Source organism: Erpetoichthys calabaricus, chromosome 15 (assembly GCF_900747795.2).
Source record: "Erpetoichthys calabaricus chromosome 15, fErpCal1.3, whole genome shotgun sequence".
NCBI classification, from domain to species: Eukaryota; Metazoa; Chordata; class Cladistia; order Polypteriformes; family Polypteridae; genus Erpetoichthys; species Erpetoichthys calabaricus.
Window position 1 is genome coordinate 1,224,000 of NC_041408.2, and position 17,327 is coordinate 1,241,326.

The window sequence follows — 17,327 nt, forward strand, 5'->3', positions numbered from 1 at the left end:
GCACACATGCAGCCCAAGGTATCTGCCATCTGCACCCGAGACGCAGGCCTAGCCTCGACATCAACACTGAATCTGCCCGAAGTGCACAACTGTCAGAAGTCCCACAGGTGCGGAGTAAAGCCAAAGTGGCTGCACAGATGGCTCCTTTCTCACTTCTCGCCAGCGGCTGCGCAAAGCAACAAATAACTGCATCCTTCTCTCTGGAAAAAAATAAACATGACACATTTGTTGGAAAGTCCATCTCTACAGATTACAGCCGGCAGAGCAGGTGATTGGTGACTCGTCCTGCCATAAGAGAACAAAGTTTAAAGTGGCATTTGTGGCATGAAAAGTCTACTGGGGCCACCCAGACCTGGACAAGAGAGAGGCGGTCAGTAGAGGCGGAGCCTGTGAGAGAGAGAGAGGGAGTCTGTCAGAGGGGTGGAGCTTGTGAGAGGGAGATCGATAGAGAAAGAGAGATATGCTGTCAAAGGGGGTGGAGCCTGTTTGAGAGAGAGAGAGAGAGAGAAAGACAGACAGAAGCAGTCAGAGGGGGTGGAGCCTGTCAGAGAGAGAGAGAGAGAAAGATGTTAGTAGAGGAGTTTTTACTGGGTGAGAAGGAGCAAGAGGCTGTTAAAAAGGGGTGGAGCCCAGGAGAGACAGAGAGAGAGAGAGAGCGGCCATTAGAGGGGCGGAGTCTGTGAGAGAGAGATAGATAGAGAAAGAGAGATATGCTGTCAAAGGGGGTGGAGCCTGTCAGAGAGAGCACAAGAGGGAGACAGTGAGAGAGAGAGAGATGTTGATAGACGAGTTTGTACTGGGTGAGAGGGAGCAAGAGGCTGTTAAAAAGGGGTGGAGCCCAGGAGAGAGAGAGACAGAGAGGCCGTTAGAGGGGCGGAGTCTGTGAGACAGAGAGGGAAACTATCAGAGGGGGTGGAGCTTGTGAGAGGGAGATAGATAGAGAAAGAGAGATATGCTGACAAAGGGGTGGAGCCTGTTTGAAAGAGAAAGAGAGAGAGAGACAGAGATGCTGACAAAGGCAGCATAGCCAGGGTGACAGAGAGAGAGAGAGAGACAGAAGCTGTCAGAGGGGGTGGAGCCTGTCAGAGCAGGCACAAGAGGGAGACAGTGAGAGAGAGAGAGAGAGGCCGTTAGAGGGGCGGAGTCTGTGAGAGACACAGAGAGAGGCTATCAGAAGGGGCGGGGCTATCCTGAGAAGCCATGCACAGGACGTGTGTGAATGTGAGACAGACGATGAAGCCCTTCAGGAGAGGCACCAACAGGACCTGCTCCTCTGCTAAAATCACCAGGCCTGAGTGAGCGGCTGCCGCCAGTCTTGGGATGGATCCTGGCTCGGATCGGCTGACACAGTCAGGTGAAGTGAGTGTAGTGAGGTGGGGTGAATGTGCAGGCAATGCACACTACAGAGAAAAGATTAGTGGAGCAACCCAGAAAAGCCATGGAAGAGTGGAGCGGTGGCAGTGACATTGGAGGGCGGCTGAGGAAGGAGATGGTTTGCAGTTTTAGCCTTGCATGAGGAGGGACGCTGTGATTGATAAGCCATTGGGCTAGCAGCACCATTGATGATAAAACTCAGATCCTGCAGGACCACCGTGGCTGCAGATTTTGATCCAAACTAATTCTTGCTGCCAGTGGACTCAGCGTCTTTGCCTTCCCTTTAAATGACTTGATTTTAAAGATTCAGAACACTCACCTGCAATTGTTTGGAAGTTCTCTTGGTGTTGCATTCATACCCATAACAAAATTTAAATTCAATATACAGCGCCATTATGACATTTTATGTAGAGCAATAGTGAATATGATAGAGTGTAAAAAATACAAATACATAAGACAATGATTTGACGGTGCTATGACGAGAAAAACGAGAGTGAAATGGGGGCAGATAACGTCCATGTCACATGATGAAAAATAAACAGCACACATAAAAATGAAACGGATTACAGATTTGCAAAAATCAGCCACAGATTATAAGACGTCACCAGAAATGCAGAGTAATCACACACTGTGCAGAACTTGCAGAAATCATTCCTGGGGTAGCAGACCCGTACGTACATCGTGACAGCCTGAGCTCCATTCTTGTAAAGTGAAGGGCCGTCTCTTCACCTTTGCTTTTAGGTTTGAAACAATTCTTCATCTTTTCTCATCCTGGTGTGCTGACTCCCACTCCCGCTGACTCTCTAGACACGGTCATTTCCACCACTCGCCACATCAAATTTCTTTGCTCTGAAAGAGTTAAACAGTTCGAATCCCACCGGCAAGACAGTCCTGCGCTCGTTTGGTTGCTGCGCACCTTTCATGTTCTCCTTCTGAACTCTTTGTACTTTTCAATATCACGTTGGCGATTACTGGAGGTCTGGTCGGCTCGATTGTTCCTTACTCCATTTCAAGACATAAAGGATGACATTTTGGGTCACACTGTAGGGAACAACATGGATTTCTGGATGTGACCCAAGCACACCAAGTGAAAACGACAAAGCGGGTATCGGAGTGGAGAGACGGCCATCCAATTACACCTCACAAAGAAACCATCTGAGCACACAAGCACCGGCCGGCGTCACTTCGGATATTGGATTTAAAAAAGAAACATCCCTTGGACAGGAGGGAGCCAACATCATCCATTGATTCAGAAAGGCTTGAGTACTTCACCAGAAAGTTGTGTTTATTTATTTTTCTCATAATGGATTGAGAATTGAGCGACGTTCATCTCTTTCATCTGAGGTCGACATGACTGAGTTTGTGCCACGAGGGTCGCTTGAAAGGAAATGAGAATTTCTTGGGACCAAATGCTGCACAAAATGTCCAGTCAACAGCAAAAGCAATGGAATGGCCATTCGGAGAGGTTCTGGTGTCTCATGGTGGCTCACTGGTACCACCACCATGCTGAGACACCTGTCCTGACAATATGTTTAGTTCTAACAGATCCAAGACCAGCGTTAAACGCCAAGTCTATGCAGCGTCTGGGACAGCATGGTCCACTATATTAGAAACTGGGACCGAGTGCCCTCTAGGGCAGGCTTTCCTAACCACCTGATTTGCAGGTCGCCATTGCTGGGTCATGAGTGGACTGGGAAACTGACCTGTTTGGGGTATCCCACACCCCCAGGTACCATCGAAGGGATCATTAGCGTTGTGTTATGTCATTCCTGTTTCTAATGGTGCTCGTTTCGCACTCCTCAGCCTTATGATTATTTCTTATTCCTTGTTGATGTGTCCGGTTCCAGAATTCATGGGTCTTCACTGGGCCCCCAGTGGTGTATGTTATTGAAGCTCATCAACAGGAACATTAGTAACATTTAAAACGTGAGATCACAAAATCTTTCATTTTCCAGAACGTCAAATGCAACGTAATTTCATAAACATGCATAACAGGACGTGACCGAATAGAATAATCGCATTTCCATTTGTGTGTAATGAAATAACGCGCCATCTGAGAGGCTCTGGTTGTGACGCTAATCACAAATGATTTGGTGTCCACCAGCTTATCTCATACCCATGGGCCGCGCCTCATTATGTGAAAAATGACTGAAGGACGGGACGGAATGTTCTGTGAGAAAAGCAAAGGCCAGGCCCGTGCTAGACTCCTGTGCGCCCCCTACAGCGGGCAACCGACTCCTACGTGTGAGTAAGACGGCCTTTTGTTGCCACCGGCTTCCTAATTAGAAGGCAGTCCTTGCTGATAATGAGGCTTGATATTTAACTTGTTAGGACTTTCATTCATCCAAGACACATTTTAATTACTTTGTAGATTTTCCTTCTCTGAGAACCTTATCCTCATGTCTCGTGGACCGGAACAGATTTGCACTTCACTGTCCTCCATTTTCTCTCTCATTTATTTCTAAACATTTCATTAACACAGAAACTGCACTTTATGATGCACATTCACCCTTGTAAATGGAACCAAGTTAGCTGGAGGGCCCCCCAGGACTGTCTTATAGAGTCGGGACTGTCCCATGTTCAGAGTACAGTGGATGTGTACTTGGATGTCTTAATCGAGATGTGTCTCCAGCAGCACGATCACTGAGTGGATCCCCCTAACAATGAAACGTTTTGTCTTCCTTACCTTAAATTGCTGTCTTACCTCAAAACGCCCATCTTCCCAACCTGGAAAAACGTTTGTCGTAACTTAGCAGCATAACGAAAAGTCGACATACAGTACATCTCATTCTACTCAAATTACAAGCAACTGCTTTATACCTATGGTCTCCTGAGTGATACATCACGCATCACTTGTTCCACCTTTTCTTATGTCACAGCCTTATTCCAAAATAGATTAAGTTCATTTCTTTCCTCAGAATTTTACACACAACACCCCATAATGACAACTTGAAAAAAGTTTACTTGAGGTTTTTGTCGATGCACCTTTGGCAGCAATTACAGCCTCAAGTCTTTTTGAATATGATGCCACAAGCTTGGCACACCTATCCTTGACCAGTTTCGCCCATTCCTCTTTGCAGCACGTCTCAAGCTCCTTCAGGTTGGATGGGAAGCGTCGGTGCACAGCCATTTTAAGATTTCTCCAGAAATGTTCAATCGGATTCAAGTCTGGGCTCTGGCTGGGCCACTCAAGGACATTCACAGAGTTGTCCTGAAGCCACTCCTTTGATATCTTGGCTGTGTGCTTAGGGTCGTTGTCCTGCTGAAAGATGAACCGTCACCCCAGTCTGAGGTCAAGAGCGCTCTGGATCAGGTTTTCATCCAGGATGTCTCTGTACATTGCTGCAGTCATCTTTCCCTTTATCCTGACTAGTCTCCCAGTTCCCCACAGCATGATGCTGCCACCACCATGCTTCACTGTAGGGATGGTATTGGCCTGGTGATGAGTGGTGCCTGGTTTCCTCCAAACGTAAAGCCTGGCATTCACACCAAAGAGTTCAATCTTTGCCTCATCAGACCAGAGAATTTTCTTTCTCATGGTCTGAGAGTCCTTCAGGTGCCTTTTGGCAAACACTAGGCGGGCTGCCATGTGCCTTTTACTAAGGAGTGGCTTCCGTCTGGCCACTCTACCATACAGGCCTGATTGGTGGATTGCTGCAGAGATGGTTGTGGTTCTGGAAGGTTCTCCTCTCTCCACAGAGGACCTCTGGAGCTCTGACAGAGTGACCATCGGGTTCTTGGTCATCTCACTGATTAAGGCCCTTCTCCTCTGATCGCTCAGTTTAGATGGCCGGCCAGCTCTAGGAAGAGTCCTGGTGGTTTCGAACTTCTTCCACTTACGGATGATGGAGGCCACTGTGCTCGTTGGGACCTTCAAAGCAGCAGACATTTTTCTGTAACCTTCCCCAGATCTGTGCCTGAAGACAATCCTGTCTCAGAGGTCTACAGACAATTCCTTTGACTTCATGCTTGGTTTGTGCTCTGACATGAACTGTCAACTGTGGGACTTTCTATAGACAGGTGTGTGCCTTTCCAAATCATGTCCAGTCAACTGAATTTACCACAGGTGGACTCCAATGAAGCTGCAGAAACATCTCAAGGATGATCAGGGGAAACAGGATGCACCTGAGCTCAGTTTTGAGCTTCATGGCAAAGGCTGTGAATACTTATGTACATGTGCTTTCTCAATTTTTTTATTTTTAATAAATTTGCAAAAACCTCAGGTAAACTTTTTTCACGTTGTCATTATGGGGCGTTGTGTGTAGAATTCTGAGTAAAAAAAATGAATTTAATCCATTTTGGAATAAGGCTGTGACATAACAAAATGTGTGAAAAGTGATGCGCTGGGAATACTTTACGGATGCACTGTACATACGCTTTGTTTGTAGAATCCAGCCATTCATTTACTGCTGCTTATCCGCGTCCAGGTCATGAGGGCAGCAGTCTGAGAAATGAGGCCCAGACATCCACTTCTCCCTGCAAACTCCTCCAGTGAGACACCATGGCATTCCCTGGCCAGCTGAGGTTCATAATCTGTCTGCCCCAAGGTCTCCTCCATGTTGGACATGCCCAAGATACGTCCTCAGGGAGGCGTCCTGATCCGATGGGCTGCTTCTGATATGGAAGAGCTGTTTGTATCGTTCAGTTTTTATTACCATCAAGGAACAGGTAAGGGCGGTTAGGGTTAGGGTTAGGGTGAGGGTGACGGATCTCCTGTGTAAACACTGTAGCTGTTATGATCTCCAACTCTTATGCACTTTTTTTGTAAATTCCTGTGCGGTCCTTCAATGTACCGCATGTACGGATTAAATGATTTGGAGACTTGGGGAATTCCAATTTGGGGGTTTCGTTCTGTCTAGAGTCTAATCTGAATAAGTTCATTATTTAATCACCTTCTACCACAAAACCGTTTTATTTCCAATTTAGGCCATTTCCTAGATGATCTTTCCCAGAATTCCCTGGGTTGCATTTATTTATAATGTCAATTGTGCGATGATACAAAGATCACCCTGGGAGTTTCTGGGGTATCCGATTATCTTTATTTAGTCCTTTCTCATTTTTTGAATCCCGTTATTTTTCGATAACGTTAACGACAGATCTCCTTGTCTCCAGGCTTTGACCCTTTGCCAGTTTTGTGTCTTTCGATTGTCCTGATCATTTTCATTTAATTTTTACTGTCTCTCGTGAGTCAGCATGTTACGTTTTGGTGCGTCTTTGTGTACAAAACACGCCACATGCCACATTTTTTAAAAACACCGCAGTCATGTGAACGAGAGCCATAAACTGAGTTTAGCTTTTCTGCATTATGTAGGGTCAATGAAGCTTTCGTGAGGGATATTCAGTGTTTTCCACCACCACAAAAGATCATTTTGGTGAAATTTAAGGTTGTGGAATCACAAATTTAGCATTGACTTCATAAAACCGTACTGAAAATGAAACTCGGCTGCGCCACTCTTCGCTATTCATCAGAGTGTCCCAGGTAGAAATACGCGAATGTGGCAATTGTGATAAACTGGCGTCCCATCGGCTGTGCATCATGTTCAGTGCCTGAGGCCACCAAGACCCCATTATTGCACTTAATGCATTGAGAACAAATGGAGCTTTTGTGTAAAAGTAATAATTTCCCATATATCCTGCCCTTGTTGTTTCAATATTGTAGAGTGCTGACTGCAGGGACATTAGTGCTTAGACATTGTTTTTGTTTTTTTACTTTAATTCAGTTTATTGTTATATAGAGCACATCCCATTGATAAATGAATCACATCCATAAATTGCTGAGTAAAGAAGAATAAATCCTTTAGCGCAAGATATCTGCACAAACCACCGAGGGTTTACGTTACATACTGTAAAATAAATCAGACGAGAAAAGGCATGGAAAGAGTTGGGGTTATTCAATGCCACATGGCAGAAAAAAGCCAAGAATTAAAGAGCGGACGTAAGAGAAATGATTTCTCGCTGCTGTGCCTTTGTCACTCCCAGGTCCCAAAAGACGAGGAGACTTTGAGACCGGGGAACTAAATGAATGTCCTCGGTGTTAGTTAATAAAGAGGTTAAATGTTTGTTGACCCCAACTCCATTCCCTGTTGTCCCCTTAAAAGGATTCCCCATCAGGCCCACCGACTACCCACTAAGAGAATGTCGGAACCTCCTTCCAGTTGTTCTGTTGTCCAGCTTTCTCCTAATTCCTGCGTGGTGGCTCTGACTCTGACGTTCAAATTCCTTCTTGCGGGACGCTTTGGTTTCCTCCCACGATTCTTAAAATGCTGTTAACTTGATTGGAGTGCCCAGATTTCCCCCTGTGTTCACGAGGGTCTGCCGTGAACTCATTGTTAGTCCAGAGCTCTGTGACCCTGACTAGAATTAATTACTCCCAGCAATGATGGATGAACAAATGGACACAATCAATGGGTTCAATTACTCAAGGGAAGTCAGGAGTGGCATGAGACGGGCTTGTGGTCAACCTCATTACGTGTCATCCTGAAGTGACTGTTTCCAGCAGCCCATACAAATGTGCCTTTCAGAAATCTTAAATAGGACACGTGGCACCAACTCCAGCTCAGCTGACTTCAATAAACAGACTCAATTATTGACCGCGTATTTACCAATAACATCACGGCTCTGCCGAAAAGTCTGTGAAGGCATCTCTGAATGCAGATTGAAGTGTTCATGATGGCAGCTTGGTATCAAACTAGTCTCTGTGGTGATCCACAGGGGGTGATCTCTATTTGCCTGAAGCCCTACAAAATGCCCAGTCCCCAGAGATTTCTCCAGATTGGGTAGGATCACATCGGCAAAGGGTGAGCAGAAAAGCAAAGGGCTCTGCATAATGGAAATCTGGTTTACATAAGACTCCCAGCCATGGCCTTCCCGATCCTACCTCACCGTCTAACTCTTTCTTTGTCTTAATCCTCGATCTGCTTGTCCGCCTCCCCTGTCTGATCCAGGTGACCCTTTGCCTCTTCTACACCCACAACACCAACCCCACCTGCCTGTGCAATCAGAGGTTCTTTAACAGGACGGCCCAAGAACACTTCCAGGACCACGCTCAGTTGACCATCATGTGGCTGCAGGTCATCCTTCTCCCATCATCCCGCCCTCTAATCAAAGGGCCGTGTGGCCAGACGACGGTCCTCCGATGGCCCCACATATACAACATTTACTGGACATTTGACCCCTGCATGTCTTCAAACATTTTCTTCAATTTTCCTCCCATATCCATGTGCAAAAAGAGTTCTTATAAACTTTTTGAAGCCTCCATTTTTTACACCTCTCTAATCTATAAAACAAACGTGTATTTAAATGGATTTGAAAGATGAATTTTATTTCAATGAATGCTGTTGTGATGCGTAAAGACAAGGAATATGAAATATTAAAGCACCAACGCAAGTTTTAAAGTGATGCCAAAGAAGATGACATCCATGTGACTTCCTTTACGCTCGACAGACTCCTGGATTTGCAGAAGAGAAACACAGAGCAGCGCAGGTCACTTGAGCGGTCATTTGTGTCAGGTGGGCTCATCTGCCCGCTCGTGTCCCTCTGACTTTTCTAATGGTGGTGGTCACACTTCTGTGGTCTCAGTAGCCCGGCCCCCCTTTATCTCACGGCAGTCTTTATCTGTTTCTGTCGTGATCGCCGTTTCCTTTTCATTTTTATTAGGCGTTCAGTGCTTTTCTAGGATGAGGAATTGAGTCCTTTCAGGGCTTTTTAATTCAACAAATTCATTTTTGACTTAATTTTATATCTCAAAAGTTTATAACAATTTTACATTTTTTTCCCACTATTTTGTTTAGCCTTGGGTGATGCCAGTTTAGATCTCTAGCATCCCTGTTGCTATGGTAACACCAGGAGTAGACAACCCCTGACATCATCAGGGGCCTCATGTATAAATGGTGCGTATGCACAGAAATGTTGCGTACTCCCGTTTCCACGTTCAAATCGCGATGTATAAAGCGTAAAGCCACGCACTTTTCCACGGTACCTCATACCTTGGCGTACGCAAGTTCTCCGCTCGGTTTTGCAGACTGGCGGCACCCAGCGTCAAAGCAGTGCTACTGTTCCTGTGTGGTCACCTTTTCTTAGATCCACATCCACGACGGCGGCTTTATCAAATACACTGAAATTAACCGCATATCGTTCATAAATTTAAGGCATCTGATTGTAATTAACCTGTAACAATATAATGGTCCAAAGAGTGGTCAAACTATTCTAAATACCAGAACTGCTTTAGCGTTGTTACTCTCACTGCACCTTCTTCTTCTGTCAGCTGCTCCCGTTAGGTGTTGCCACAGCAGATCATCTTTTTCCATATTACTCTCACTGCACCACTCGGAGTATTTATATCACTGTATGTGAGTGTGAATCACAGATGTACAGAATTATCAGGAATACAGCATCAAGCACACGCTGCCTCAGCAATTCGCTATGTGAACTGCTCTCATCTGACCAACGCTTCACAGCCTTTCCTTTTCGGACCTTGCGGTTCACAAACAGTTTCATCCCAAGAACTCTAAACGCACTCAATCAGTCCATCAAGTGCTCCTTGTAGAACTGTTTATACTTGCAGGTTACCGTGAGGTAATTGTACTTATGATACAGTTATAATATTACACAACCTTTATAAAGCACGTATTTACATATCATTTTTAAGATGAAATGCAGTAAAATATGGTTATTATATTATACAGATAAAACTTTAACTTTAACTACACAGTGCCGCAGTGCTAGCGAGAAACTTGAGCTTCGTTCACAGTTTGTTCCTGCCTCGCGCTGTTTTCATGCTGTGGCTGGCGCGACACTGGAAGGACAGATGGATTGAATAATTAAACATTACGAAGATATTTCGATGTTCCTTAAAAGTTTTGAAGAATCGGCATTCTAAGCTTACAAATGGCTTCACGTCTATTACAGAGCTGATTGTGTGGCGATTGGGTATTTGGAGAAAGAAAAGTAAGGACAGGAATTGGAGGTTAGTACGTTTGACAGAGACGGTACTTCTGTAATAAAGCATTTCATTGAAGGTCGCGCATGGCGCAGCAAGCATGTTGCTGTAAGACATGAACAAGCACTGTGCCACCGTGTTCCCATGTTTAATAACGTGCTTTAACTCGTATCATCATGATAATGATATCACGTATACTTCTCAGTATTTTAATTACTCAGAGAGCTGTAATATTACGAACATAATGGATTCTGTGTCCTGTCGGAGAAAGAGCACGTAGTGATTCACACACATAGAGCACATAGAAGATCAAATACACAACAAAGCATTTAACGTGCTACATTAGTTACAATGGGATTTGAGAAACTAGTAAAATAAACGATTTTAAGATGAAGTTTATGATGTTCTACTTTAATGACAAAATAAACTACGTGATTAAAGTGGAAATTTCGAGATTAAAGTTGACATTTTGTGCTTTTTTCCCAATGTGTGCCTATTTTTTTTTCTCTTTACCCTAATAAGCTTTCATATGACACTCAGACGGTGGGCTACGACTCCCCTTTTCACGCCGACTTTGATATCTGACAACTTCTTTATTTCGGGCACTGTGCGACTTTGTGAACTTGTGCTTTTGAGTTTCTCTAACACGCTATGTCACTCGATCAGCTTCCTTTTGTTGCTTATATAACTGTTTAAACCAACAAATAGTACGTTTTTCTTTGTCTCCATTTGGCATTCGCTGAAATTCTTTTATTTTTTCTCGTACTTTTGCCATTGCCTTTTCACAGAACGCTGGGTTTAAGGGCTATTTATATTGATTTGCATATTCAAAGAGGCGTAATTCTGGGAGGAGTTGGAGCGGGAGAGCAAGCGCGTGCACGTGCGTTTATTTCCACGCTGAGCGGGATTTATGTAGCGGAAGAACGCGGAAGTTGTCGAACGCACAGATTCCTGCATCTGGATTTTTCTGTGCGTAAGCACATTTCGGCTTTTGTGCTTACATCATGTTATAGTGCAAATTCTACGCACGGCGTTATGCATGAGGCCCCTGGTCATCGTGTGTGATCCGGAATCATCTGAGATTTGGATTGAAAGAACGTCACAAACTACACTTGTCGTTCTTCTCTTGAGCTCCTGCAAAGTTTAAATTTAATGAAGTACGTCTGATCTCGTCTAATCTAATTTTGGTGGTGTTTTCTGGTTATCGACATTCAGCTTTGTCACTGAGATCTTTGACTGCTAGTTAGCATTTAGGGTTTGATGGCACATCATTTTGGTTATGATCTGGGTACAAACATCAGAACACGTCTTATTCTTCTGGTCCTGTCTCATTAAAATCTCTGCTTTTTATAACAGGACTATTTGTAACCACCCAAAACGTTCTTGACTGTTATTTTTATTTGATCTGTTTTGTTAGGTTAATTGGTCGAGCAATGTGGCTTAGTGGCCAAGGCTCTAGACTTCAAACCCTGAGGGTGCGGATTCAAATCCCACTACTGACACCACTGTGTGACCATAAGAAAGTCATTTCACCTCCCTGTGCTTCAACTGGAAAAAGACCTTGGATCAAGGGGTCAGCCATGTTTAAAGAATTTTAAAAAATCTTTTATTAACACCCAAGTGAAACTTTACAAACATAATAAAGTCTGTCATTACATTGCTGAGCACCTCCAGTGGACAGAAGTCGTGAGGTCTTTGGCAGGTTCTGCTCAATCACTCATTTTGTGGTGCCACACTGAGGACCGCCAAGCAGTTAACTTTGGTGACATGTGGGCATTAAAACGGGATATTTGTCTTTGTTCATTACATTTCTGTTTACACAATCAAAATAAAAATAAACCCAAAGAAAACGAGTTTGAGTCTCATCCCTAGATTGGGATCATTAGGTGGTTGGATAGAATCAGCTTATTAATAAGAACCACAAGTCAACAAGTCGGGAAATTTTAAATATAACAAGAACAGAGACCTGAAAACAGAGCTAATCAGGGGAGCCAAACAACACAAGCCAAGAGAATGAGGGAAAGCGAGTCTGAGGCCTGACAGGCCCGGAAATAGGCCTTTGGGAGGAGAGGGCCCGGCCCCTTAGGCTCAGAGTATAAACTAACAGTTAAATCACATCATTAAAGGAGAAAATGAATGAAAATACTTAATGAAAAGCAATGATGAAATCAACAAAAACATTTTCATTAACAAAATAAATAAATACATTACAAAAATTAAATTAACCTGACATCCTGCTACTAGTACATATATATATGTAGCTGTTTTTGTTAAGCACAGGTATGTTTGGAGCCGTTTGAACTGGGTGTGCTACTATTAGTGCATACTGGAGAGACTGGAATACAGTCCGTGAAAGTATTTGGCAGCTATTGTGTAATAATAGTGATAATTTTTTGTTTTTTTCATTTTTGAGCTTCCTAGACACCCCAAAGTTAGAATATCTCACAAAATCATTTTTCCCATAAAAATGGAAAATCCAGGGCCGAAAGGGTTAAAAAAGACCCCAAGGCCCTGGATAATTAATGTTATGTTAGGCTCTGCATTTAAATGTATTTTATATTTTCATTTATTAGTGTTGAATTATTACCTTTCTTATTTTTCTGTAGTTTTCATTAAACTTTTACTGATGTGCCGCCTCTTTAAATGTTATTGTCGATTTTGAACTATTATTTTTCATATGTCTGTGTATCTTCTGTTAGGTTTGTAATCATGTGCTGTCTCTTTAAAGGCACTGCTGTTCCTAGTGCTTTGTGGGTGGAGCCCCGGGAGGTGGGGCCATCCTGAGTCCCTCCCACTGGCTATTTAAAGTCAGAACAGAGAAGGCTCAGATCAGAAGATCATTGCGTTTATTGGAGTTCTGTAAGTTTTGCTGTTTTCTTTGATTTCTTTTCATTGTGCTAACTTCTTGTTGTTTGTTTAACGATTACGGCTTCCGGATTATATCTTGAGACTTGTTTGTGTAGGATTGCCTCTTGAACAACTCTTTTTTACATCTTTTTGCTCTTTTGAACTTTTTGTTCTATTTTTTTGTCTTGTTAAATAAATCCCAGTTTCTAAAGATGGTTTGCTGTCCTTTTTGTGCAAAACCAGATGTTTAAGGTCTCCTCCTCCCTTTGGGACTTTTTACTTTATTGTGGGACTGCCCAAGTTATTTCACTGGCTCTCCTTGTTTGGGACCTGCTAGGCCGAACACCAGTAGTGAGTAGAGAGGAGTAGATGAGTTTGGGGTGAGACTCCTTCTGAAGACCTGCCTTCTTGGTCCTTTTCACACCCGTGTCGGTACGTCTAAGACTCCATTTCATAACAGTTAATAGATGAGGTCATGTCCTCCTGACTGGCTTTCCTCAGTGACAGAACAGCCATATTTTTGACAAGTCCTTGTTTCTCTTGACTTTATTTAGAATCCAGAGAGATGCTTTTTTGGTTCAGTCCTTGTGTACCTTTTTAAATCCACGTATGCATACATACTAGCAAGTTTATGGTTAAATAATAATAATAATAAAAACATTTTTCAACCAGGCAGTTCTTACTCAAAGCATATTGGTAATTTGAGCTGTTTCGTGAACGTGTCCTTCCCTGTGCTTCAGCTGTACAGTTGAACAGGTCAAGAGGAAATTTATAAAGTGATGCTCAAGCAGAGCGACGCTTCCTTTCCCTCGATAAACAGTGCGGCCTCTAAACGCAAGTCAGTATAAATAAGAGGGTGAGGTCTGCAAAACATTCATGCAGATGCGGAGGAACTTGAAGGGCTGAAAGCATATGGCACTGTGACCAGGAATGTGCACATTTAAACAGTGCCACAGTGGTCGGGCGATTTGGACCCCCTTACACCTGCGCTACGCCGGCCGGCCGGGCGAGCAGAAGTCTGGAAGTCATTACTAAGTGCGCTCCACGCTGTGTGGTCATTGCTATATTTAGACTCCAAACTCATTTGTGCTTCTCGGTCATCCTGCTCTTGATCTAATTTATTACAAATTAGCTTGGCTGATGTGAATGATATGAACGCCATTGTTTGAGTTATTAATAATTTATCGGAAAATTAAAATTCATAAAGGACCGTCACTGCTTCTGCATAATAACTGATTAAAAACAAAGGCCGATTCAATGAAATCTTTCTTATGTTTAAGCACTACATCAGGATGAGACCCTGCCATCCACCCTTAACACTCGGATCAACACACAGGAGGTGTGGAGGAAGACAGTGTTGGGGTCTCCTTGAGTACCCCATTTAATAGAAACAATGCTATGAACATCCAAACACACAAGAAATTCAATAAAGTGTCAGAAAGGCGACGCTCTGAGGGGCTTCGGCAGCCTGGCGTGGCTCCATAATGAAGGCCGACTTCCAGCCGCTTGTTTTCATGTGTAGTGACAGGACCGTTAGGGGCGGGACTTCAGGGTGGTCCAGAAGTGAGGTCATTGGTCTCCTGTAGGCTCCTCCTCCACTCTCGAGATCAGTGCCGACCCCGGTTTGCATGGGGACCCCAAGACAGTCAGAGGTGTGTTTGGGCTGACGGTCGGTCACTGTGAGCTTGATATTCAAAGAAGGTCCTCCATTACTAATAACGTTTCTCAAATCGTAACAGGATTACTTTACTCGTCCCTTCTTGGGATCCCATTGACTTTACTCTCTTAACACAAAGACAAACCTTTGGACTTTCCAAATGATGACACTCACATGTCTTTTCAGGATTTCAACGAGGAAGAAGTAACCGATAAACTGACCACGAATTGAGCAGCTAAACAAGCAAAGAGACGTCAGGACTGGGCCATTGCAAAGAGACGAACGAACCAGCAAGTGGAGGCCAAACAGAGATCTTAATAATTCAAAATAAAACTGACTTGAATACCTGGACACTCGCAAACAGTACAACTGACAAGAGCCAACGAGAGGACTTACTTATTGGTGGGCTGTGCTCCCCACCCTGGGGTAGCCGTCCAGTATATGAGGGAGAGGAGAGTCTCATATCTCGCAAGAGCTCTCTGAACCATCAAAAAGGCAACACTGGCATGGTGTAGTTCACTGGCATTCAACGTGAAGATTCAGTTACTTTACTTGTATTCAGACTTCTCCGTATTGTATGGGAATGCTAAAGAGATGTGATGAAAAAGCCAAAATCTAGAAATTTAAATGCCAGCGTGTGTTATGATAGAGCAGCACACAAAATGGCAAAAGGCTTCAAGAAACACCCATGAAGCACCCCAGGGTCCCTCTCGAGCCCACCCAGAAAAAACTTCACCAAAGACAGCCTGACCTGCCAACTCCACCGGCAGGCTTCAGGCATGAACAGGCCCCAGAAATGGGGAGCAGGCCTTTAAAGTTCAAATTACTAGAAATGTCCCAAAAATGATCAGATTCCCTGTTAAGGATAAAGAGAAAAAACTTTTGGCTTGAGAAACAAATCCATGAAGAATCTTTATAAAATAAGAACTGATTGATATAAATAAAATAAAAAGAACAGAAAATGAGAAAAAAGCAAAAGGATTTGCTTAAAAGGCAATCCAAAGATGACAAATCTAAATCTGTAAAATGAGAGTGAAATCCAAGAAAAAAAGCAAAAACTCATTTATTTACTTATCTTTATCCAAGGTGACTTACAACATTTTAGGATGCACTTGGTTCCATTTCTTTTGGTTTTCCAATCAATGGTAAGTCACAGGTAGGTCAAGTGACTTACTCAATCACGGTCACACAGCATCAGGATTTGAACCACCACAGAGCACTGTTTACAAGAAGCAGGCAATTCAAGGAGCCACAAAAGTCAATCGATACTCCTGGAGAACATGGCCGACTCCACATGACGTGGCTCAGCTCGGGGACGGTCCTGTCTCCTGAAGCTTCACCCACTAAATATAACGAGTGCCAAATCTATCTATCTATCTATCTATCTATCTATCTATCTATCTATCTATCTATCTATCTATCTATCTATCTATCTATCTATCTATCTATCTATCTATCTATCTATCTATCTATCTATCTGTCTGTCTATCTATCTATCTATCTATCTATCTATCTATCTATCTATCTATCTATCTATCTATCTATCTATCTATCTATCTATCTATCTATCGATCAAAAGAGGACTGCTGGAGACGTTCACATGTGATAGTCTACTCCTTATGCAGTTATCCATTTTGTGGTTTCTTACTATCGATCGTCCATTTCCCGCCACCCTCTTTGTCCAATTCAGGGTCACAAAGGGTCAGCATCGGGATCAAGGCAGGATCCATTCCCTGGGTGGCACGTTAATCCTTCGTATGGGACACTCACTGACTGACTCACCCAGTACTGGCACAATTTCAATCTGCCAATTCACCCAAGCTAACCTACAGATCTTGAGTCCATTCTTGTCAAGTGGACATATGAGGTTCCCTGAAGGTTAATAAAGCAGCACCAAATCACCGGAACACAAAAAGTCAACCAAAATGCGTGTGAAAACAAGTCTGAACATTATGTACAAATTATAGCAGGAAGACAATTAGTTTTTGTTGTGCTTAATCACATCACCTCGCTGCCATCGCTTTTAATTGCACTTCTGGCAACACATTACGATTTCACTTGACTAGGAACAAAGGGAGAAATAAAGGAGCATCTAGAAGCAGAAACAAACTTATGCTAATAAAATGCTTTGAGATGATTTCTGTTTATATCTTGTGAATATGTGATCAACAATAAAGATTTAGATGTTTCGCCCGATATGCAGCTCTGTGGTCCCCAGTCCCAGAGGTCCCACTGGTCAGGGCTGAAGATTCACTCTTCTGTTAAAGCTGTGATGTCTTTTTCACTGTCATTATGTTCCTAAGAGGCGGGACTGCCCCGTCAATCAGTACTAGGCACCGCCCTCAGTCCATAAAAGAAGGCTGGGCAGTGAGTGCCATGCGGCTCATCTGAATGGACTCTGCTGAAGTTTGGTGGTCTTATTGTACGTTTTGGAGTTTTCATCAGAGGCTTTCACCTTTCTCAGATCTGGTCATTGGACTCTTCTTGTGGATTGGGTTTTTGGGACATTGT